This window comes from Lutra lutra, chromosome X (assembly GCF_902655055.1).
Source record: "Lutra lutra chromosome X, mLutLut1.2, whole genome shotgun sequence".
Lineage (NCBI taxonomy): Eukaryota > Metazoa > Chordata > Mammalia > Carnivora > Mustelidae > Lutra > Lutra lutra.
The window spans coordinates 50,747,073-50,770,947 of NC_062296.1; the positions used below are offsets into that span (position 1 = coordinate 50,747,073).

Sequence of the window (23,875 nt, forward strand, 5' to 3'; positions counted from 1 at the left end):
CTGAACCACACAGGCACCCCAAAAATGTGGTATTTTGACACAATGGGATATTATTTGGTTTTAGAAAGAAATGAAATTCTGATACATGCTACAACATGGATGAACCTTGAAAACATTATGCTAAGTGAAAGAAACCAGTCACAAAAAACATATTGTATGATTCCATTTACATGAAATGTACTTCCTATATCTATAAATTTGGACGTTAGTGGTTGCCCAGGGCTAGGGGAAGGAAGAAATAGGGAGTGACTGTTTAATGGCTACTGTGTTTATTTGCGGGGTGATGAAAATCTTTGGAATTGGGTAGTAGTGATGTTTATACAAGATTGTGAATGTACTAAAAGCCACGGATGGTACATTTGAACATGGCTACAATGGTGAGTTTTATGTTGTGTAATGTTTACCTCAAAAAAGATAATAACAAATTGAAGCAGACATTGAGTAAAATTATACACCATGACCATGTAAGCCTTATTCCATGTATGCATGACTGGTTCAACATTTGAAACCAATTAATATGGCTGATTATATTATTAATATGGAAATATACCATATCAACAGATAAATATGAAAAAAACTCAGTAATTAGGAATAGAGAGAAAGTTCCTCAACTTGATAAAAAAAAATCTACAAAATACCTGCTGCTAACATCATACTATGTGACATTGGCAGAGCAATACATGCACAGATCAATACAACAGAATAGACAACTTCATGTGGACCCACAAAAATATGCCTAATTATTTTATTTTTTATGACATCTTTATTGATATATAATTCACATACCACAAAATTCACCTTTATGTTATACAATCCAGTGGTACTGAATATACTCACAGAGTTGTGCACCCATCATCAGTATCTAATTTTAGAACATTTTTATTACTCCAAAAAGAAACCTTATACCCTAATATGGTCATTTCTCACTCTTTTCCCACATTTTCCACTGCAAGTACTAATCTACTTTCTGTTGTTACAGATTTTCCTATTCTGGATATTTCACATAAATTGAATAATGTGTGTGGCCTTTTGCATCTAACATCTTTTAGTTAGCATGTTTCCAAGATTAATGAAAGTTTATGTATAAATGTATAAATATTTTATTAATTGTTATGGCACAAATGATTTTTGATAAAGAAGCAAAAGCAGTTTAATGGGGCAAGTATATAGTCTTTCAACAAATGATGCTGGAGCAATTGAACATCCATAGTCTTAAAAAAGTATCAGAGTTGGGGCACCTGGGTGGCTCAGTGGGTTAGGCCTCTGCTTTCGGCTCAAGTCATGATCTCAGGGTCCTGGGATCGAGCCCCACATCAGGCTCTCTGCTCCGCAGAGAGCCTGTTCCCTCCTCTCACTCTCTGCCTGCCTCTCTGCCTACTTGTGATCTCTGTCAAATAAATAAAATCTTTAAAAAAAAGTATCAGTCTTGAACTTAACTTCACCCTTATACAAGCTTAAGTCAATATGGACTATGAATGTAGGTGTATCATGTAAAATAATCACTATGCTGTACTCCTGAGACTAATACAACACTGTATGGCAACTGAATTTCAATTAAAAAAAAAAAACATTGTAGAAGACAAAACTTACAAGAGATTGAAAAAAAATAGAAAGCAAGTCTTCAGAATTTAGGACTAGGCAATAATAGTTCTTAGGGTTGGCACCAAAAGCATAATCCACTAAAAAAAAAAAAGTGGTAAATTGGACGTCATCCTTATTAAATCTTTTACTCTTCAAAAGACCTTAAGAGGATGAAAAGATAAGCTACAGGCTGGAGAAAATATTTGCAAACTACATATCCAGCGAAAGACTAGTATGCTGAATATATAAAGAGCTCTCAAAATGCAACGGTTAAAAAAAATCCAATTAGAAAATGAAAAAAAAAGTCACGAAGAGAAAGACATTTCACTGAAGAAGATATACAGATGGCAAATAAGCACATCAAAAGATGTTTCACCTCATTGGCCATGGAAAAAATACAACCTCAGACCACAATGAGATGTCACTACACACCTACTCAAATGGCTAAAATTTAAAAAAAAAAAAAAGTGATAACACCAAATACAGGAAAGGATGTAGAAAAACTGGATCACGGGCGCCTGGGTGGCTCAGTGGTTAAAGCCTCTGCCTTCGGCTCGGGTCATGATCTCAGGGTCCTGGGATCGAGTCCCGCATCGGGCTCTCTGCTCGGCAGGGAGCCTGCCTCTTTCTCCTGTCTCTCTCTGCCTGCCTCTCTGCCTACTTGTGATCTGTCAAATAAATTAAAAAAAAAAAATCTTAAAAAAAAAAAAAAAGAAAGAAAGAAAGAAAGAAAAACTGGATCACTTATACATTGCTGGTGGGAATGCAAAATAATACAGCTAGACTGGATAATAATTTGACAGTTTCTTACAAAACTAAACCAGGCAACCAACACTTGCTCTTGAGCAATAATCCCAGATGCATAAAAACTTACGTTCATGCAAACCTGTACACAAATATTTGTAACAGCTTAATTCATTATAGCCCCAAACTGGAAACAGACCAGATGCTCTTCAACATGTGAATGGTTAAACTGCAGCAATAAAAGGAACAAATTATTGATTCACACATTCACTTGAAACTGCTGAGTGGACAGAGCCAATTTCAGAAGGGCATATATTATAAGATTCCTTCTACATAACATTTTAGAAATGAGAGAATTATAGAGATAGAGAATATATTAGTGATTGCCATGAGTTAAACATAATGGTTTCATGGATGTGGCTAATAAAAGGGCAACCAACGGGATCATAATTGTAATGGAATTTTTCTGTATCTTTGCTGCATAAATGTCAATATTTTGTTTTTTAATATTGTATTAGAGTTTTGCAAAATGTTAATATTGGGGGACACTGGGTGAGGGATACACGTGATCTCTATTATTTTGTATGTGTGCATATAATCTACTATTATTTCAAAGTAAAAAGTTTATTTTAATTTAAAAGACATTCTTAGAGATATAAAAGCTAAAAGAATTCATCACCAGCATACCCAAAGTATAAAAAATGTTATAGCACATCCTTTAGGAAAAAGTCAAATAACAGCAGACAGAAATATGGATCTCTTCAAAGAAATACAGAGCACCAGAAAAAATAATTATGAAAGATTGTTCTCTTATTGTGTGTACTAAAAACCCTAAAGTAACCACTAAAGCAATAAAACAATTATAGTTAATAATGCATGCAATAGAAACATAACAATACTCATTTGATCCAAAAGAAAGAAAAAGAGGGAAAGGAGGACAAAGAATAGAGGGGACAAACAGAATACAAATGACAAGATGACAGACTTAAAACCTAATCACGTCCACAATCACATTAAATGTAAATATTCTAAAAACCCCAATTAAAAGGCAGAGACTATCAGACTGGATTCAAAAAAGCAAGACTCAACTATAGGCTACCTACAACAAATATACTTTAATAAAAAGACACAAGAGGTTAAAAGTAAAAGGATTAAAAAAAGATGTAACATATTAACACTAATCAAAATAAATCTGGGCTATTTATATTAATCATACAAAGTAGATTTTAGAGCAAAGAATATAACTGAGAACAAAGAATTTCATAGTGATAAAGTGATCAGTTCATAAAATGGAAAATTCTAAATGTTTATGCACATAATAACAAAGCTTCACAATATATAAATGAAAAACTGGTAGAACTGCAAGGAGAAATAGACCAATGCACAATTATATAGAGAGATTTCATTATTCTTTCCTCAATAAGGGATAGAGTAAGTAGACATAAAATCAGAAAGGAAACAGAGACTGCAAATACTATCATCCAAGGTGATCTCACTGTTATGCAAAGAACCGTCTAGTAAGCATTTGAAGAGCACACATTCTTTTTCACCAGCACATGAAACATTAACCAAAACAGACCATATTCTGGGCCCAAAAAAGGCTCAATAAATTTAAAAGGATTTTAAGTCACATAAAGTATTATCTCATCACAACAGAATTAAAATAGAAATCAAGAACAGAAATACATCTGGAAAATAATCAAGTATTTGGGAATTAGGGTAACATAGTTCTAGCTAATCCATGGGTCAAAGAAAAAAATCAAAAGGGAAAGTAGAAAAAGACTGATCTGAATAATGATGAATATGCAATATATTAGAATAAAAAATTCAGGGGAAGTTTATAGCACTTAAAGGCCTATATTAGAAAAGAAAAAAAAGGGGGGAGGGGTGCCTGGGTGGCTCAGCTGGTTAAGTGGCTGACTCTTGATTTTAGCTCAAGTCATGATCTCAGGGTCCTAAGACTGAGCCCCGCACTGGGCTCCTTGTTCAGTGGGGAGTCTGCTTGAGGATAGTCTCTCCTTCTCCCTCTGCCCCTCCCCCAACTTGTGCACCCTGTCTCTCTTACTAAAATAAATCTTAAAAAAGAAAAACAAAGTTCTCAAATCAATGACCTCAGCTTTCTACATGAAGTAGTAAAATAAGAACAAATTAAATCCACATAAAAGGAAATGTTTGCAGAAATTAACAGGGTGATTCTAAAATTTATAATGAAATGTAAAGCACCTACAATAGTCAAAACAGTTTTAAAAAAGAACAATGCAAAAAAAAAAAAAGAAAGAAAGAAAGAAAGAAAGAAAAAGAACAATGCTAGGGTACCTAGGTGGCTCAGTCAGTTAAGTCTCTGACTCTTGGTTTCTCATCAGGTCATGATCTTGGGATCCTGGGATTGAGCTTACTACTTAGACACATCACCAAAGAATATATCTGGATGGCATATAAGCACATGAAAAGATGTTTGATATTATTAGCCATCAGAGAAATGCAAATTAAAGCCACTATGAGATAATACTATACAACCACTAGAATGGCTACAATTAACACTATACCAAGTCTTGGCAAGGATGTAGAACTGGAACTCTCAAACACTGCTAGTGGTAGTGTAAAATTTAGAAGTTTGGCAGTCTTTAGAAAGGTAAATATACACCTTCCATATGTCCCAGACATTCCACTATCCATTCACCTAAGGGAAATAAATGCATATGAACACAGAAACTCTTGTATACAAATATTTATAGCAGCCTTATTTATAATAGCTAAAAGTGAAAATAAGTCAAACAGCTATCAATAGTTGAAAGGGAAAACAGATTGTCATATAATACTAAACAGTAGAAGATGAATGAACTATTCATACACACAACATAGATGAATATAAAAATAGTTTTTCTGAGTGGAAGAAGCCAGATAAAGAGTTCATATCGAATGAATCCATTTATAGAAAATTCTAGAATCTACAAACTAATCTATAGTAATAAGAAGTAGATTAGTATTTGCCTGGAAGGGAAGGAAGTGATGGGGAAGGGAATGGAGGGAATACAAAAAGGCACCAGAAAATTTGGGGGGGTGTTGGATATTCATTATCTTTTTTAAAAGATTTTATTTATTTATTTGACAGACAGAGATCACAAGAGGCAGAGAGGCAGGCAGAGAAAGAGAGGAGGGGAAGCAGGCTCCCTGCTGAGCAGAGAGCCCAATGCAGGGCTCGATCCTAGGACACTGGGATCATGATCTGAGCTGAAGGCAGAGGCTTTAACCCACTGAGCCACCCAGGCATCCCAGATATTCATTATCTTGACTGTGGTGATGGGTGTATACATCAAATTGTACACCTGAAATGTGTTTTATTGTATGTCAATTATATCTCAATAAAAGTGTAAAAAACTATAAGGAAAAATATGGCATAGTTAATACAATCACAATGTTATTCATAATTATTACTAAGTGTTTAACATGAAGCCCCAAGAAAACCCAGGTCTTTCTAGCCAAAGGACCAGGGAAATGGCAGACTAGTAAGACAGAAAGCATGTAGACAATCATCTCCCTACTCTACCCAAACACCACAGATAAAACTGTGGCCCCACTCACATCACCCTCAGTAAAGGCCAAGTGGGAAACTTAGATATTAACTCTAGCCTAGTTGTAAGGAGATGCCCCTCTTACCTCCCCACTGGAGAGATGTCAGAGAAGATTGAGTAGAGATCCTTGTCTGGCCATAACAAGGTTTCCCCACTCCTTGATGTCAGTAGAAACCATTTGGTTAAGTCTGGGCTTCCACTTCCACCTAATAATAAGAAGGCACTCCTCCCTGCAAGGATGGTATCAGTGGAGGCCTCATGGGGAGCCTGAACTTCCACCTCTGCCTAGCAGTAACAAGGCATCCTCTTCCTGACTAGAGTGTCAAGAAAGGTTGAAACACTGTATTTTAACTAACCAGAGTTTAAATAAAAACTTCAAAAAAATAAGAAATCACTTATCATGCTAAGATCCAGGAAGACCGCAACCTGAAAGAGAAAACAAAATCAACAGAAACCAATACTGAGATGACAAGAGATTAGAATTATCTGGATTAGGATTTTTAATCAGCTATCATAATAAGTTGCTTCAAGGAGCAATTATGAACACAACAGAAACAAATAGGAAAAAAAATAGGAATTCTTAGCAAAGGGGAAAGAAGTTATAAAGAACCAAATGGAAATTTTAGAACTGAAAAATACAGTAGCTAAATTAAAAACTCAATGGATGGGTTCAATGGCAGAAGAAATTGAATAAAGAATCAGAAAACTTGAAAATAGAACAATAAAATAGGTGTAAGATTAAGCAAACTATAGTACATCCATACCAGAGAATATTATTCAACAATAAAAAGGAAAAAAATATTGATACAGGCAACAAATTGGGTGTCTCTCAAAAGTATCATGTTCGGTGAACAAAAGTCAATCTCAAAAGGTTACATATGGTATTTTCTTTATATAATACTAAAGAAACGACCAAGTTTTACAGATGGAAATATAGTGGTTGCCAGAAGTTAGAGATAAGTGAAGGATGGGAGGGGGTGGGCTTTATTCCAAAGGCATAGGAGGCAAGTGGGAGACCTTTGTGGTGATGGAGTAGTCCTGTCTCTTGGTTGGTTATACAAATATTCACATGTGATAAAATGACATAGACCTATATACACACAGAGTACCAATGTCAGTTTTCTGGCTTGATGTAGCACTCTAGTTACATAAACTGTAACATTGGAGGAAATTGGATAAAGGGTAAAAGAGACTTCTCTGTACTATTTTTGTAACTTCCTATGAATGTTTAAAAATAAAATCTTATTTTATGGGGCACCTGGGTGGCTCAGTGGGTTAAAGCCTCTGCCTTTGCCTCAGGTCATGATCTCAGGGTCCTGGGATCGAGCCCACATCGGGCTCTCTGCTCAGCGGGGAGCCTGCTTCCCCCTCTCTCTCTCTGCCTGCCTCTCAGCCTACTTGTGATCTCTGTCAGATAAATAAATAAATCTTTAAAAAAAATTAAAAAAAAAATAAAATAAAATCTTATTTTAAAATATTTCAATATTTTGTATTCAAATTTATTTTAAATTTTATATTGATTAAAATGTTATGTATGTTTTACATTATACTATTAATAAATATTTTAACATGAAATGTTAAAAAAGAAAAAATAAAATCAAGACATTGGAAATAACTAGAAGCATAATGTAACAAATATGAATGATGGTTATGAATGATGGGTAAGATTCTTCAGGCCAGAGAAACATCCTAGAGTTGGAAAACAAAAGTATTATACTTCTTGTATCCAAAGTACATAGTACTGAATCACTGACCACCAAAGAGAAATAAAATTGATGGTTACTCTAATTCAAGTATAGGTTACACATCACTAGAGAATGGTTATTTTCAAACTTGGGAACATTATCTTTTGAATAACAAGGTAGAGAATGATGATGGTATATAGCAAGCTATCACTATATGTTTGTTGAATGAATAAATGAATGGGTAAGCCAGTTTCCTTCTTATCTATGTCATTATTGTTACATTATCTGAGCCTTTAAAAGCTTTTTTGAGGGGATAGATGGTTAGGGGAGATCAGAATTTTGGATCTTTGGTGATAAATTATTCTTTTTTTTCCCCCCTTAGGGTGGAGTGTTAATAGAATTTTGTTTTCTCCAGAAGTAAAATAGTTTAAAAACCATTGTTCCAAAGCACCAATTATTAGGCAGTGCTAGGCCTATGACCATTTGATTTGGTGATCTTATCCAAATCATTTTAAGTTAAAGTGACTTTAACTTGGTTGGAGAAATTCACACTAACCATTAATAAGATTGTTAATACTCTGAGATACCACCCTAGAGGACACGATGTCAGAGTAATCAAGATGCCATAAAGAAAATGTTGCTCCTTAGATAAATACAATGATCTCAGCTCCAGTCATTTATAATAAAGTCACTTTATAAAAATATGAAACATAAGATTATCTAATAAAGGTTTATCTGGGTACCATTAATAAAGAAAGAGGGTAAAAGTAGGAAGTATTTTCCAAAAATACAAAAAAAAAGGAAAACTAACAGTTTTCTTTGATGTCTTTCTCTTATTAGGTAATAACTTAATAGGGAATTTCCACTAAGACAGAGTCTCAAGAGAAGGAATGAATGGGGGTGGTAGTCGTGCAAGAAAACAAAAATAGGAAAAGACGAGAAGAGATCTGCAAGTAAAGTTCAGTACTAGACCAAGGTAGTGGCAAAGAGGAAGGACAACAAGGAATACAAACTTTCTTTTGGACTAATCTCATTCTCTTCTCAGCTCAAAATATGTCCCTTATGCCCACCTCTCCCTTTCTGGTTGGTTCATTGCTTGTCCTTATTGTATCTACTGATACCTAATCAAGATTGATTATAGCAGAGCCTCCCCATAGACTCTGGCTGGTCAATGTTAGTCTGGTTTTTGAAAGGAAAGTTCAATGCAGTTGACAGATGAAATGCAATTAAAGTCTAGAGCCTCGAACCTCATTGGTTTAAATCTTATGCCTGATAATCACCCATCATCATATCCTTTTTAGTCAGAGGGCACTAAAGCTAACTGATGCATCAGACAGAGAACTCCAAATCATGCTGCTCTGGGGAAATGTGCATAATGTACCTCAAATATCAAGGGCTGGCTTCAGTGCTCACAAGCACTATAACCAGTGAAGGCTCTCTAGTGCTAGGTCCAAATATAACACATCAAGCCACTAATTGTTTTCATTTAGTGAAGCCTTTTAAATGTTTAATAATTTACTTTCATTATACTGCCAAAGTCGAGGTCACATAAGGGAGGAGCTGAAGCATTCTGTAGGCATAATTCATAGCTTTCCATTCAATCTAGATATTTCAGTTGCATTGTCATATTTTCAAACTGATAAATCTGATTATCTTTAGAGAGCATACTCATACCACTTGCTCCCTTCAGAAAACATTTTTCATTCACCAATAAACATCTCATCAGAGATGTTTGATTGCCCACCAAATGTATGTTCCTGTAATAGATACTTAGACAAAAAAAAACAAAAAAATGGAAAGCAAATTCTTTCCTGAATGGTCAGTCACTTGCAAATCAGGACAACCACCAAAGCCCAAAAGCTTCTAGGAAATCTCCTTCACTCTCAGGAAGGCTGGAATGCTCTGTTTATTTCCAGAAAATACTTTGATGGCTTAAATGGATTTATATAAGGGCATCAAGAATTGTATTCTACCAATCATCTTTGTAAATCTTATCTGTGGTCATGGGTTCCAAAGACCTTCAATCCAGAAACTCTACCAAAGCCCAATATCAAGCCATGAGATGCTAGTAGCAGAGCTATATTTTCCATAGGCCACAGCAAATCCAAAATCATTCTCATTTTCCTGGGCACAAGGTGATACGTAGGTATTTCTAGCTAACAATAAAAGTAGCTTCTTTGTCACAAAGTACCTATGCAAAGAAATAAACACTTGCCCTTCCTAACACCATGAAGAATACAATCTTACCTATCAACATCTGAAAGGTCAAAAGTTTCAGTTACTGACTTTGCTGAGTTCTTTTATAATAATAACTTAATAATAATAACTTATAACATAAGTTATTATATTATATATATTATATAACTTATGTATATAATTATATTATATATAATTAATTATTATAAGTTATTATATATTATATAACTTATATATAATAAGTTATATAAGTATATAAATAAATAATAAATAATAATAAATAAATAAAATAATAAATAAAAACTTATATATAATAAGTTATATAATATATAATAACTTATAATAATTAATTATAATTATAATAATATAATAACAACTTTTATTAATTTCATCTCCCAATAGAATATAAGGGGAGATCACCTTTCCTATCCTCTTCCTCTATTATTTCCATCCAGTTCAGTTCGCTTAATGAATGTACTGGTTACTGACTGTCCATCATCTTTAAAATTAATTTGAGGGGCATCTGGGTGTCTCAGGGGGTTAAGCATCTGCCTTCAGGTCAGGTCATGATCCCGGGGTTCTGGAATCAAGCCACACATCAGGCTCTCTGCTCAGTGGGAAGTCTGCTTCTCTCTTTCCCTCTGCCGGCTGCTCTGCCTGCTTGTGCTCTTTCTCTATCAAATAAATAAAATTTAAAAAATAATAAAATAAATTTGAAAAGTAGATTTGGAAGAAAACATCATTTGTGTTTAGAGGTAGGCTGGGCACTCATAAAGCCCAGGCTGTCCACAATCCACACATCTGAATTATGCACATACTGTACCATGTGTCACAAAATGTTTTATTCATCCAGCTGCTGACACAGATTTTACACTGAGGAGTGCAGTGCTTCCTAGATGCACGATGCCCCTGTGGGTAGTCAATAAATCTTTATTAAAAGCTTCCTCACAGAGGGAAAAAGGGAGAGACAAGTGAACCAGGGAAGGGCTGGTTGGAAGCTTCTGTAGCTGTTTCAGGAGGGAAGACTTATTGGAAACAAAAGGGAATATCCATAACCTTTCTAGCAGAGGGCATTGGGGACTCAGAGAAGTGGCCACAAATCATTCTGGAATAAAGATTGGGTAGTCATCTCAAGCCTTTGGCAACTAGACTACTATGCACCAAAAATACACAAACTTCTGTGAGTAAAGCATTGTTACATTTCCCTGTTGCCACCAACAGCATCTGCTTTTGAGAAGTAATGCTCAGTGTTTGTACAGTAAATATATATATATATATATATATATATATATATATATATGCATATATATATATACTTATCCATATCTTCAACTATCTAGCCAATAACCTAGAAGACAGCCAATAACATACATTCTAATCATCAAGCATTAAGATGTATATTTGCTCATAAAAATATAGCAAAACATAACATTAGGGTTAGGTTATCATAATAGGATTGCCTATGTCTTTAATGTATAGTCACTCTTAAAATTGTGTCTAAAAATAACAAGCATATTTATCTGGTTCCAGGGGCACTGATTAGGAATGGGGAACTGCCAAATACATCAAGTAATAACAGCTGATAGCAGTGGAAGAGATTAAAGAACTATAAAAAGCAGATATGAAATTGAAAAAGCATAGCAGTCTGGAGACATTTAGTGTAGGGGCAAATAGTTCTAGTCATATTAAGTGTCCCCAGTGGAACAGATATAGTAGAGCAAAGCAAAAACTTGAGGTCATAATTTTGGCAAAACTCTAACCTTGTCTTGATTTTGTCATATAGTATTACATGAATAACTCCAAGCAGAAGGTTTTCTTGAGGTGGTGTCAAAGGGGGGGTGGTGAACAAGGCACTTACTAGTCATATGGCTTCATGTGCATCAGTTAAGCATTAAGTCACAGATTTTTTTTATCTGTAAAATGTGTATACTTACTACTTCCCTTACAGTACTGTCATAATGACAAAATAAAATACTGCACATAAAAGCACTTAGTAAAACAAAGTGTTAAAAAATGGTAGCTTTCCATTTATTTTGTTCTGCTTACTCCAAAATGGGACTATAAGAATCCATAGTAGTTATCTTACCTTTTTCAAAAATTTCTGTGCTTTCTCATTTAACATATTGCTCCTCCTCTTATATTTGCCAGGGATTATGATGCCATCACTCTAGGTAGAACTGAATCCTATAGGCATCCTTGATTCCTTCCTTTCCATTCATATCTAAGCAGTGACCCTGGCGATTTTTTTAACCCTTCCTATAGCTTTCCTTTGCTTTCCATTCTTTCTGATACATCCTCGTCCCAACCCTTAGAGTTCATCTCTAACTTGTTTTCTTATATTTAATCTCCCCTAACTCATTTGAGCTTTCCTATATCTGCTATAAAGACATCTTTGTGTATGTCATCCCCTGGATCAAAAGCTTTCACTGTCTTCCTAGTGCCTTCAGGATAAAATCCAAACTCACCAAACTGATATTCATAAAAACCCATGGGAGGAACTTCTCACACGTCTAAAGAAAATCTATGCTTGCTTCTTCTGAGAAACTTGTTCATTTTTACCTCATGGACCCCTGCAAATCTTATAGCTAATATTTCCCTCTTTGATCTGTCTGCTAAGACACTCAGAGCCAAACTTAGGGCACAGCTATAAAATCTCCAGTACTGCGTACTTGGTTTAAACCTTACCATGGCCTCATTTCAGTTTCTTACATTTATTATTCTTTCACACTCATTTCTCTGTCAATTTATTCATCCTGTTTTTGTATTAATTTCTCAATAACCCAACTCAAATCCTGTTAGAATGAGGTAGAGTATAAAATGACATATGATACTAAAAAAAAAAAAAATACATGACCACATGAACAGAGGTGGAAAAGACAAGACTGGGTAGCAAGAGAGGGAGCAAGAATGAAGATGAAAAAGATCTTCAGTAATATTAGTCCAACTCTAAGGAAAGTAGAGAGAACTCTCTGAGGAACATTTACTATAAGCATTTGTAATAATCTAACAAGGAAATAAATGAAGCAGTTATAATAACAAATCTGTTCTTGACAACATCTCTGAAAATAGGAAGTTCTACTGCTAACCTTTTGTCTTAAAATACATAACCAAACAAAAATTTAATGAAGTCAAAGCTAAGCACAATATGATGATGACTTACATTTGTACTGCTTTGCTGCTTACAAAGCCCTTTCACATACAGTATCTCAATGGAACCATTCCGGACTATTCTGTTGTAGAAGCCATTCACATTGGCAAGAAGCTGTTGCAAGCAGCATTCTCCATATCTGGGTCTTTAAAGATGTGGTATTTGCTGTAATAGAAAGTCGGATGGTATGTTGTTTGTCCCCTCTGTCTAAATCCTCCTCTACTGGCATTTCATTTTGTTCTTTAAATCACCAAACTGTACTATGCCAATGTTAGTCTGATCTCTTTACTCGTCCTTATATTGAGCCTCTTTTCAGACACTCGGTCCAACCCTCCTTCCTTCCCCTCACCTCCCAGCCCCCAAAGAATAGCTTTCCACTTCTTTGCACGCCTGGACCACTCCCTCTCAAACCTCTACCTTCCAAGAAGGCATTTGTTTTTGAAGCATTTCAGCTATGAAGACCACCCACTATGGGGCTCGCTTATTGTTCTCATTCTATACTGCACTGTACTAACTTGTATCTTTAGATTGTAAGCTCCTCAGAGAAAGGATTTTCTTCTTTGTTTAGTGCAATCAACCTATTGTAAAGTACTGTGTATACATACTTACAGACTATCACTAATGCGGTTCTTCCTGGGTTTCACTGGAATTATCTACTTAGTCATGTGATTTCACTTGGACATAATTTTTCCTCCCCTGAATTATTTGCGGCCCTCTTCCAGATTTTTTTGAAAGTAAAAAATTAGCACTTTCTGCTTTCAAGAGTGCCATCAGCTACACATTTATTTGCATGTACATGCTTCATCCTGTTTTATTCTATTTCTTACAGATAACAGTATCAAATTAAATACCTTCCAAGAGCCTGCTACAAAGGTAAAACACAAAGTCATTTTCCTTCTGGCTAATCTACAGATAATCTTATTCACTCCCGCTGTACAGAAAAATGATACTGGTCCACTTGGAATTGAATATATTCAATCACTGGTTGAATGATTGAATATAATGATTAACTATCATTAGTTACAATGCTATATTAGAGGAACAATGCTGCTTAAAAAACATAAAGCCATTGATTTCCCTAAAAAAAAAAAAGAGGGTAAAGAAACTTTAAGATACATAGTTATTGAATAATAAATTCCATTTTTCAATTAATGCAAATATTTGATGACTTGAGGTAGACTTTAAAAACAAAAATGCAGGGGTGCCTGTGTGGCTCAGTGGGTTAAAGCCTCTGCCTTCGGCTCGGGTCACAGTCTCAGGGTCCTGGGATCGAGCCCCGCATCGGGCTCTCTGCTCTGCAGGGAGCCTGCTTCCTCCCCCTCTCTCTCTGCCTGCCTCTCTGTCTACTTGTGATCTCTCTCTCTCTCTGTCAAATAAATAAATAAAATCTTTTAAAAAAATAAAAATAAAAATGCATTAGAAGATAAACAGATCAAATAGTATGTAAATTTTGTGGAAGTGGGAATCAGACATAATCCCAAATCCCCTTCAGCAACTGGTTAAATAAACATCAACACAGAGACAAATGTCTTTTTTTTTTTTTTTTTTTGCCAAACTTGTCTCAAACTTTTGCTCAAAAAGTATTTGCTGAATATAAATGCTGTTCCTAGGCCTAAGTAACAGTGAAAAAAAAAGCCCAAATGTGGGCAAAGGAAGAGGGAGAAGCAAGTATACTAGAATAATCCATAAACTATGATTGTCAAACTCTTTCTAAAAACATAGAGGTAACACTTCAACATGAAATCTTCTTTCTCTAGGAAAATCTAGTCCATGTCATTGGAACACTTCATATAAGGTCCCTATTTCATCCAATTCATGAGCTATAGTCTTACTCTCCATCCCCCTGGAGTTTTTAGCTTATGCTCAATTATCTAGATGAACCACAATGCCCAATCCTTACTCTTTGTTATACAGATGGAGATGGACACCTTCTAAACACTGTACCTGACATTTGCAAGTAGTCTTAAATAAAAGTTACAAAGAGCATATGGTAATAGAACTGGAGGGATACAAATATGAATTATTTTAGCATCTAAAGTACATTTCAGTATAAACCCTACTTCAGAGTGATACACAACAAGAATGAAAATTGCTTGAGAAGGATGACTCTATAGCCAAGAGATGCTATTAAATTCTTATCTGTAGCCACATAAAGAGTTTATTCCATATGGAGAGACTGCGCCCATTTTGAGATCTTTGCACAAAGATCTATCAAATCCTGGCCGTGCAAACATATCAGGACGGGTGTAGATTCTATCACCAATGCCCCTTAGTGAGCATTTCAGAGGTGTGTGACTAATAGAAAATATGATGTGACAGGTGAAGTCAAGATGATTAAAATTTGATTAAAACAGCATTTTGACACCTTATCTACAATGGTTTTATTATGAAATTTCAGCTTTCTGTTCGTAATGCTTTGCAGTACCCCCTCCAGGCAGAATTAAATGTGTAAGATTTTCTTCCTTATGGACATGTTAAGCAGCTAACATACTATCTGCTGGGATGAAGTTAGAATATCTTTTCAGTTATAAGGAAAGGAGTATGGACGACAGTAAGTCAAATGTATACCAGATGATAACCTACAAGAGATATATTGGATTAACATGATTCAATCTTGAATACTCAGGATCATACAATCAATACTATTTGGAAAAAGAGATTTCATGCTCAACCTTGGAATTAAGTTGGCTAAATAAATGTTAACTGTGAGCTATCACACTTGACCAACCAAGTTTGGTCAGCCCCCTCTTTAATTACTAAATTATTTGCAGCACACCCTTTAATTACTAAGGAGACTTCGCTTAAGTACTTTTTTCTGAGTTCAGTAGGATCTACCAGGACTTTCTCCTAGGCTACATTAAGAAAAATTAGAATATCAAAAGGACCCAGAGACTAACAAACACCGGGGAAAAAAAAGGGGACGCATATTAAATGCAGGTCAGAGTTCCCCACTAATTGTTCTCCCCTCAACTAACCCTCACATTTTGGTTTGAGTAGAATTTTTAAAAATAATTGGTGTAGTGCTAGAAATCAGGCCCAGAAAATAAGAGCACTCACTTCATGCTGTTAATGATAAATTATGATGTGATCACAACCTAGTAGTAATAAGGAAAGGTTATGAAAGCAAACTTCTCACACCTCTTGTAGAGTTTTATCCTGTTCTTCCCCACACAAAGCAGACATAAAACTATATATTTGTATTATAAACAAGCTGTTACTAAATCAGAACCCCCAAAAAGCATTTTCTTGTATAGTTTTTTTTGTAGTAATGTAGTCCACTACAGTCAGTGCAAAGAAGCACTATTACTATAGAGCATCAGGAGAGTATGGAATACCTTCATCTTTGTAATGGGATTTTACTTGAATAAAACGAAAGATGTCCTGACAATGAAAGGCCTAGAAGGAGGCTACAAAATTTCATTCAGAAATGGCTTAGAAGGAGGTTACAAAATTTCATTCCCAAGGGCCCTTTATTTATTTTAAAGAAAAATAAAGCCATTTTTGGGGGCACCTAAGTGGCTCAGTAGCTTAAATGTCTGACTCTTGATCTCAGCTCGGGTCTTGATCTCAGGGTCATGAGTTTAAGCCCCACATCAGGCTCCACGCTGGGCATGGTGCCTGAATAAAACAAAACAAAACAAAAAACCCACAAAACCCAAAAAACTATTGACCACTGTTTACCATTACTTACAATAAAGTAAACAATATAAATTTGGATAACATTCTGACTACTGCAAAGTTACTTATTTTTCTGGTTTCTGCTGAATTAGTAACTCAAATATTGAGAAGACTGAGGCTACGTCTAAGGAATGAGTTGGAGTAAAGAAAAACACGCAAGTCAAAGAATTTAGAATATAGAAGTTTGTTAACCATTTATTCCAGTAGGTCCTAAATTGTCAACATCTCTAACCTTCTGATTATGATTAGATTTCCATGAACAAAGGATTAGACATACCATGATTCAGGACCTTTTAATCAATGCAAAGCAAGGATTTCAACTTCTTCCTTTAAACGTCCACTTAAGTAAGTTTTACTGACTTAATTAAAACGTACCAGGACTTGTCTAGTTTTCTCATTTGGGTGGGGAGGTTGTTGATCGTGATAAAATTTTCTATTCAGTGATCTTGCAAATAAACTTGCATTTATAGGACTGTAGATAGGCATATGGATTCTGATATAGCTGCTTTAAAATTGTCCGATTTAAATTGTTTACATTATATTTCAATTATCCAATTAGTTACAGAATTTGATAGGCTAAGACTTCAGAAAAATTTCAATTTAACTTCAAGTGATTTCTTAGGTTGCTGAAAATGATGGCATCCCAGAAACACAGGCTTATCTATGATGATAAAATGCTATTTTTGTTTCGGTGAATGTTAAAAAAAGAAAGAAAGAAAGAAAATCATTTACATATGTATTTTTATGTACACACACAAAAAAAACCCTAAAACAAACAAAAAACTCAGGTATATGGGAGTTAAACAAAATTCTGATTGAGTAATGATTATGGAGATTTCCCCCAATATTTTAAAAAGGTGTCCTCTAATGCAGGAGAATAATATACCATGGTATCAAATATCCTTTTCTGATAATGGAAAGCTTTTATTTGTTCAAGCGAACCAGTGCTCTGGATAAAAAAAAAACTGCCCAGCAACTCCCCCAATACTACTTCAAAATGAACATATCAAACTTGATTTTCATTAGAATGTCACTTCATGCTAATAAATCGAAAAACCAAAACCTAGATTTTACATGTAATATATATACAAAAAGCAACACAATTATTGAGCTTCATCTTCTGGACAAGAATGCCAAGTTAGTCTCTCTTCATAAAAAGCAATTACAATTTGAGGACACTTCATAATTGCGCTTTTGCTAGCACCAAGTCTGCCTCACCTGAATCTTTCCATTTCATGAGGAACATTAATTTTCCACTGCTGTCTGTGGCACCAATTTTTCCTTCAGGATCAGGACCTTTGGCAAAGCCTCTTGGTTTATCAGCAGTATCTCTTCTCTTCTTTGATTTGCTGTCATCTGATTCACTGTCAGATACAGGTTTTCTTTTTGTACCCTATTTTTCTTTAACAGCTTTTTGAGAATTAAGAAATCCTTCAATTAACTCTGGACAATGAAAAAATTCTTCAGGTTCCCAAGTACTGTCAGCATCTGTAAAATCCCTTCCTCCTCAGGAAATACTCCACCTTCCCACTTACTACATGTCAGTTCAATACCTTTTCCACCACTTTTTCAGGATCTGCCTCTTCTACTTTTTTACTCTTTCCAATTCTGTTTCTTTTCCTTTCATTTTTTTTTTTTTTGGCAATGTAGTTTTATTGGACTTGAAGACTTGAAGTCTTTTTTATTGTAGACGTGAAGAGCTATTACTCACTTCCTTGGAGCAGTTCCGGGTTCCTGGTCTGCAGCATCTCCCCCTTTATTTATTAATGGAGATTATGCCCTGCAAACCCTTTAATTTTTTAAAAGTAATTATATGTATCAATCTTTTATTTTATTACATCTTTATTTTGAAACACAATTAGAAAAATCTTTCCCCTTATGCTGGTTATAGAAGAATTTGCCCATATTTTCTTCTAATACTTGTGCTGTTTCAGGTTTCCATTTAAATCTCTGACCCATTTGGAGTCTATGGTATCTTTTCCCAAATTGCTGTTCTGGTTATCTCTCAATGTATGACAAACTACCCCCAAACTTAGTGGCTTAAAATAAAATTGGTTTTATTAGATTCCATAGTTCTATGTGTAGATTTGACTCAGCTGGGCAGTTCTGCTAATCTTGTTCAGGTTCTCTTGTACAATTGCAGTACTTGATGGCTGGGGCTGGAGTTATTTAAAAGCTTGATTTTAACGCTGGGAAGGCAGGGCATCTCTCCTTCCACATGTAGTTCCAGTGCTACTGAACCATTTAATCTTTCCAGGAGGGTAGCTGGATTGCTTCTTACTCTTTTCTTTTTCTTTTCAAACAGTTTTTATTGTGACAGATTTCATATACCATAAAATTCACCTGCTTATGGTAGTTTTTAGTGGTTTTCAGTACACAGAGTTGTACACCATCACCACAATGTAACTTGAAAGTATTTTTAACATCCCAGAAAGAAACCCTGTACTCATTAGCAGTTATTCCTTATTCCTGCTGCAGCCCTCATCCTTGTTCTGGTCTCAGTCACTGACCTACTTTTCTGTCCGTATGAATTTGTACTTTCTGGATATTTCATATAAAGGAATAATATAATATATATCTTTTTGACCAGTTTCTTTTACTTAGCATGTTTCAAGTTTCATCCATGTTGTAGCATATATCAGAACTTCCTTTTTTAATACAAATAATAATCTATTGTGCTGTGACATCACAATTTATTTACCCAACTATCTGTTGGTGGACATTCAGGTTTTCTCCTCTTTTTGGCTATTATGAATAATGCTTCTTTGAACATCTTTGTACAAATTTTTGTGTCAACATACGTTTTGATTTCTCAAGTGTATACCTAATAGTAGAATTACTGGGTCATCTGTTTGGACTTTTTAATGCTATTAATGTTTTTTTCATCATGATTAAGTATACTCTTTAATCCTCATCCCTTATTATCCCCATTTCCCCACCACCATCACCTCTGGTAACCATCAGTTTGTTCTCTACAGTTAAGAGTCTGTTTCTTGGTTTGTCTTTTTCCCCTTTGCTCGTTTATTTCTTAAATTTTACATATAAGATCATATTGTATATTCTTTCTTTGACTTACTTCATGTAGCATTATACTCTTTACCTCATCTATATTGTTGAAAATGTTACTATTTCATTCTTTTGCACTTCTGAATTATATATATATATATATATATATATATATATATATATATATATTCATCAGTGGACATTTGGACTGCTTCCATACTTTGGACTGCTTCCATACTTTGGCTATTGTAAATAATGCTGTAATAAGCATAGGAACATAAAGGTGCATGTATCCCTTCGAAATAATGTTTTTGTATTTTTGGGGTGAATACCCAGTAGTGCAATTGCTGGGTCATAGGGTAGTTCTAATTTTAACTTCTTGAGGAATCTCCATACTGTTTTCCATAGTGGCTGCACCAGTTTGCATTCCCACAAATAGTGCAAGAAGGTTCCTTTTTCACCACATTGTTGTTTGTGTTTTTATTTTAGCCTTCTACCAGGTATGAGGTGATATCTCATTGTAGTTTTAATTTCTTTTTCATGATGATGAATGATGTTGAACGTCTTTTCGTGTGTCTTTTGGCCATTTATATGTCTTCTTTGGAAAAATCTCTGTTCATGTTTTCTGCTCATATTGTCATTGGATTATTTGTTTTTTGGGTATTGAGTTTATCAGTTCTTTATATATTTTGGATGCTAACCCTTTATTAGATGTGTGGTTTGTAAATATCTTCTCCCATTCAATGGCTTGCCTTTTAGTTTTGTTCATTGTTATCTTCATTATGCAGAAACTTTTTTTATTTAATTTAGTCCCCAATAGTTTATTTTTGCTTCTGTTTCCCTTGCCCCAGAAGACCTATCTAGAAAAACGTTGCTACCACCAATGTCAGAGATGATGGCCTGTGCTCTCTGAAAGGATTTTCATGGTTTCAGGTCTCATATTTAGTCCATAATCCATTTTGAGGTTATTTTTGTGTATGGTGAAAATGGTCCAGCTTCATTCTTTTGAATGAACAAAAAAATACCATTTTGTTTAAGAGATTGTCTTTTCCCCATTGGATATTCATTCTTCCTTTCTTTAAGATTAATGAACCATATAGTTGTGGGTTTATTTCTGGGTTTTCTATTCTGTACCATTGATCTATGAGTCTATTTTTGTGCCAGTTCCATACTGTTTTGATCACTATAGCTTTGTAATATAACTTGAAGTATGGAATTGTGATACCTCCAACTTTGCTTTTCTTTTTCAATGTTGCTTTGGGTATTCAGGATCTTTTGTGGTTCCATACAAATTTTAAGATTGTTTGTTCTAGCTCTGTGAAAAATGAGAGCTTGGGCTCTTTCTTGTATTTTGGTATTTTTATAGGGATTGCATTAAATGTGTGATTGTTTGGGTAGTATAGACATTTTAATGATATCTGTTCTTCCAATCCATGAGCATGGAATGTCATTCCATTTCTTTGTGTCATCTTCAATTTCTTTCATCAGTGTTTTATAGTTTTCAGAGTACAGGTCTTTCACCTCTTTAGCTAGGTTTATTCCTAGATATTTTATTGTTTTGGGTGCAATTGTAAATGGGATTGCTTTCTTTATTTCTCTTTCTGCTGTTTCATTGTTTTAAATTCTGCAACTTTACTGAATTCGTTTATCACTTCTAGCAGTTTTTTGGTGGAATCTTCTAGGTTTTCTATATATAATATCATGTCATATGAATAAAGTCAGAGTTTTGATTCTTCCTTACCAACCTGCAATGCCTTTTACTTCTTTATATTGTCTAATTGCTGTGGCTAGGACTTCCAGTACTATGCTAAAGAAAATTGGTGAGATAGGACATCCTTATCTTTTTCCTAACCTTAGGGGAAACACTCTCAGTTTCCCCCCATTGAGTATGATGTTGTCTGTGGGTTTTTCACATAAGACCTTTATTATATTAAAATATGCTCCCTCTAGACTTACTTTGTAGAGGGCCTTAAACATGAATGGATGTTATACTTTGTCAAATGCTTTTTCTGCATCTACTGAAATGATCATATGATTTTTATGCTTTCATCTATTAATGTGACATATCACATTGAGTTTTGTGAATATTGAAGCACCCTTGCATCCCAGGAATAAATCCCATTTGATCGTAGTGTATGATATTTTCAATGTATTGTTGGATTCGGTGCTAATGTTTGTTGAGGATTTTTGCATCTATATTCATGACATAAAGGACTTAGGAGGAGGTTACAAAATTTCATTCCCAAGGGCCCTGTAAAAAAAGAGATTCGTCTTTCTAGAAAGGTGTAGGTAGAGCTGAGGAAGATAGATGAGACCCCTCCAAATCCATGTAGCTCTATAACTCTGAAAAGGGTCTTAACTCTGTGTATTCCACAGATGGAATAAGATAAATGTGCCACTTATAATTACTATCATGATCCATCCACAGATGTTGACTTTTGCCATTTGATGTTTATAAACACTACTCAGTATAATATATAAAGAATGCAATTTTACGTCTTTTGGATAGGAACACTTGGGATAAAATAGGACAGAGGAGGAAATGTCTTGGTTAATAGGAAAATAAACTATAAAAAGTTTGTTTTTTTTTTTTACTTCATCCCTTCTCCTGACAGAAATGATAGCTCCCTCTCCCCCAACAAAGAAAGAAAGAGAGAGAGAGTGAAAGGAAGGAAGGAAGGAAGTTCAGTGAGGTTTCTATAAGGACATCATTTCTAAAAGGACACAGGAATTATATTTAGCTTTAGAAAAACAGTGGTTTTTCAGGGATGAATATTCTATTAGATCTAATGTCAGCATGGCATTATTTCAATTATTTATATATAGTTCAGTGTTAGAGAATCTAGGGATTCTTCACCTATCTCTGGGCCTCAAGAGATCTATATTAACTCCTTTCTTATAACCAGGAAAAGACTAATCAATTCCTAACAGGCACCCCCAGTCCTACTTCAGAGCCTCTCTACACCTGCATCTTAACTCCCAGTCAATTGCTTTTTTTGTCCTGCTCACTCTACACAATGACCCGGTATTTGAGGTCAGTCTTACATTTTTTTGATTAGCCTCCTATCCAAGTGCTTGTTTATTTTATGTTATTTAATAAACACTAATAGGATAGTGTTTTAAGCACTTTATAAATATCAACATATCTTTTTTTTTTTAATTTTGATAGACAGAGATCACAAGTAGGCAGAGAGGCAGGCAGAGAGGGAGGGGAGAAGCAGGCTCCCGGCTGAGCAGAGAGCCCGATGTGGGGCTCGATCCCAGGACCCTGGGATCATGACCTGAGCTGAAGGCAGAGGTTTTAACCCACTGAGCCACCCAGGCACCCCACATTATCCTCATTTTATCGATGACAAAAACTCAGGCTTAGAGAATATTAACTAACTGACCCAAAGGTCATGCTTCAAGTAAGTGGTGGAACACAGATTAGAACCCAGGCATCTCAAGAGTCCATGCTTTTAGCTACTATACTATGCTGTCTTCATAAAGGAGATAGTCAAATGATGGTTGTTGGTTTACCAATTATCCTAAAGATCCCCTGCTTTTCCTTTTTTTTAAAATGTAGTAATATTAAAGCAATGATTCTCTAAAGGCAACCAGCATCACCAATCCTAACACTGTTTACATGATGCACACTTACAACATACCACATGTCAGGCCTTTTTAGCACAGTCCTTAGTAATAGAGCTTTGCGCATTCCTGGAGATGGGTAGAAACAGAACTTGCAAAAAATCTTATTCCTCATCCCTGCACTTAATCAGCTCTTTGTCATAAGTAGAAAAATGTATTTTTCATATCCAAAGATTTTTTTCTATTCCATATTTGACAGGTGTTTATATGGATCCTAGTAGCCTGAGGGCTGAAATTAAGATATCTGGATCACAGTGAAGGCGACCAAGAGACGGCAAACTACCCCAGTCCCCCATGACCCAAATCCTGAATCTCCAAGTTTTCCCATTCTCTCCTGGGCCAGGCAGGATCTCTCAGGTACCTGCTAACTGCTCCCCCCACCACAGGAGTGGGCTAAGCAGCTTTCTACCACCAGTCTCCTCTCCAAGGGGCTATTTTTCATCCTCTTGCACTTGCCCTCCTCACTGGCATGGCAGCTGTTGAACTGACTGCTGTTTGTCTGTCAATTCCTGAGCTCTGCCAGTCTTATTTGGGCTTCTATTTTTCCAAGTAACTGTTTCACCAGCTAATCCTAACCACCAAATTTCCAACACTCTAGTTTGAGCTTCGCAAATACTAAAATGAGAAAGAGAGGA

General features: G+C 35.2%; 1 protein-coding gene and 1 pseudogene across 4 annotated transcripts in view; both read right to left on the minus strand.

Moving 5' to 3' along the window:
- Positions 1-23,875, minus strand: part of EDA (ectodysplasin A) — a 458,012-nt gene that overhangs the window by 281,870 nt on the left and 152,267 nt on the right. The gene's annotated exons all lie outside the window — the stretch shown is intronic.
- On the minus strand, positions 17,420-18,352 carry LOC125092172 (chromobox protein homolog 3-like; annotated as a pseudogene).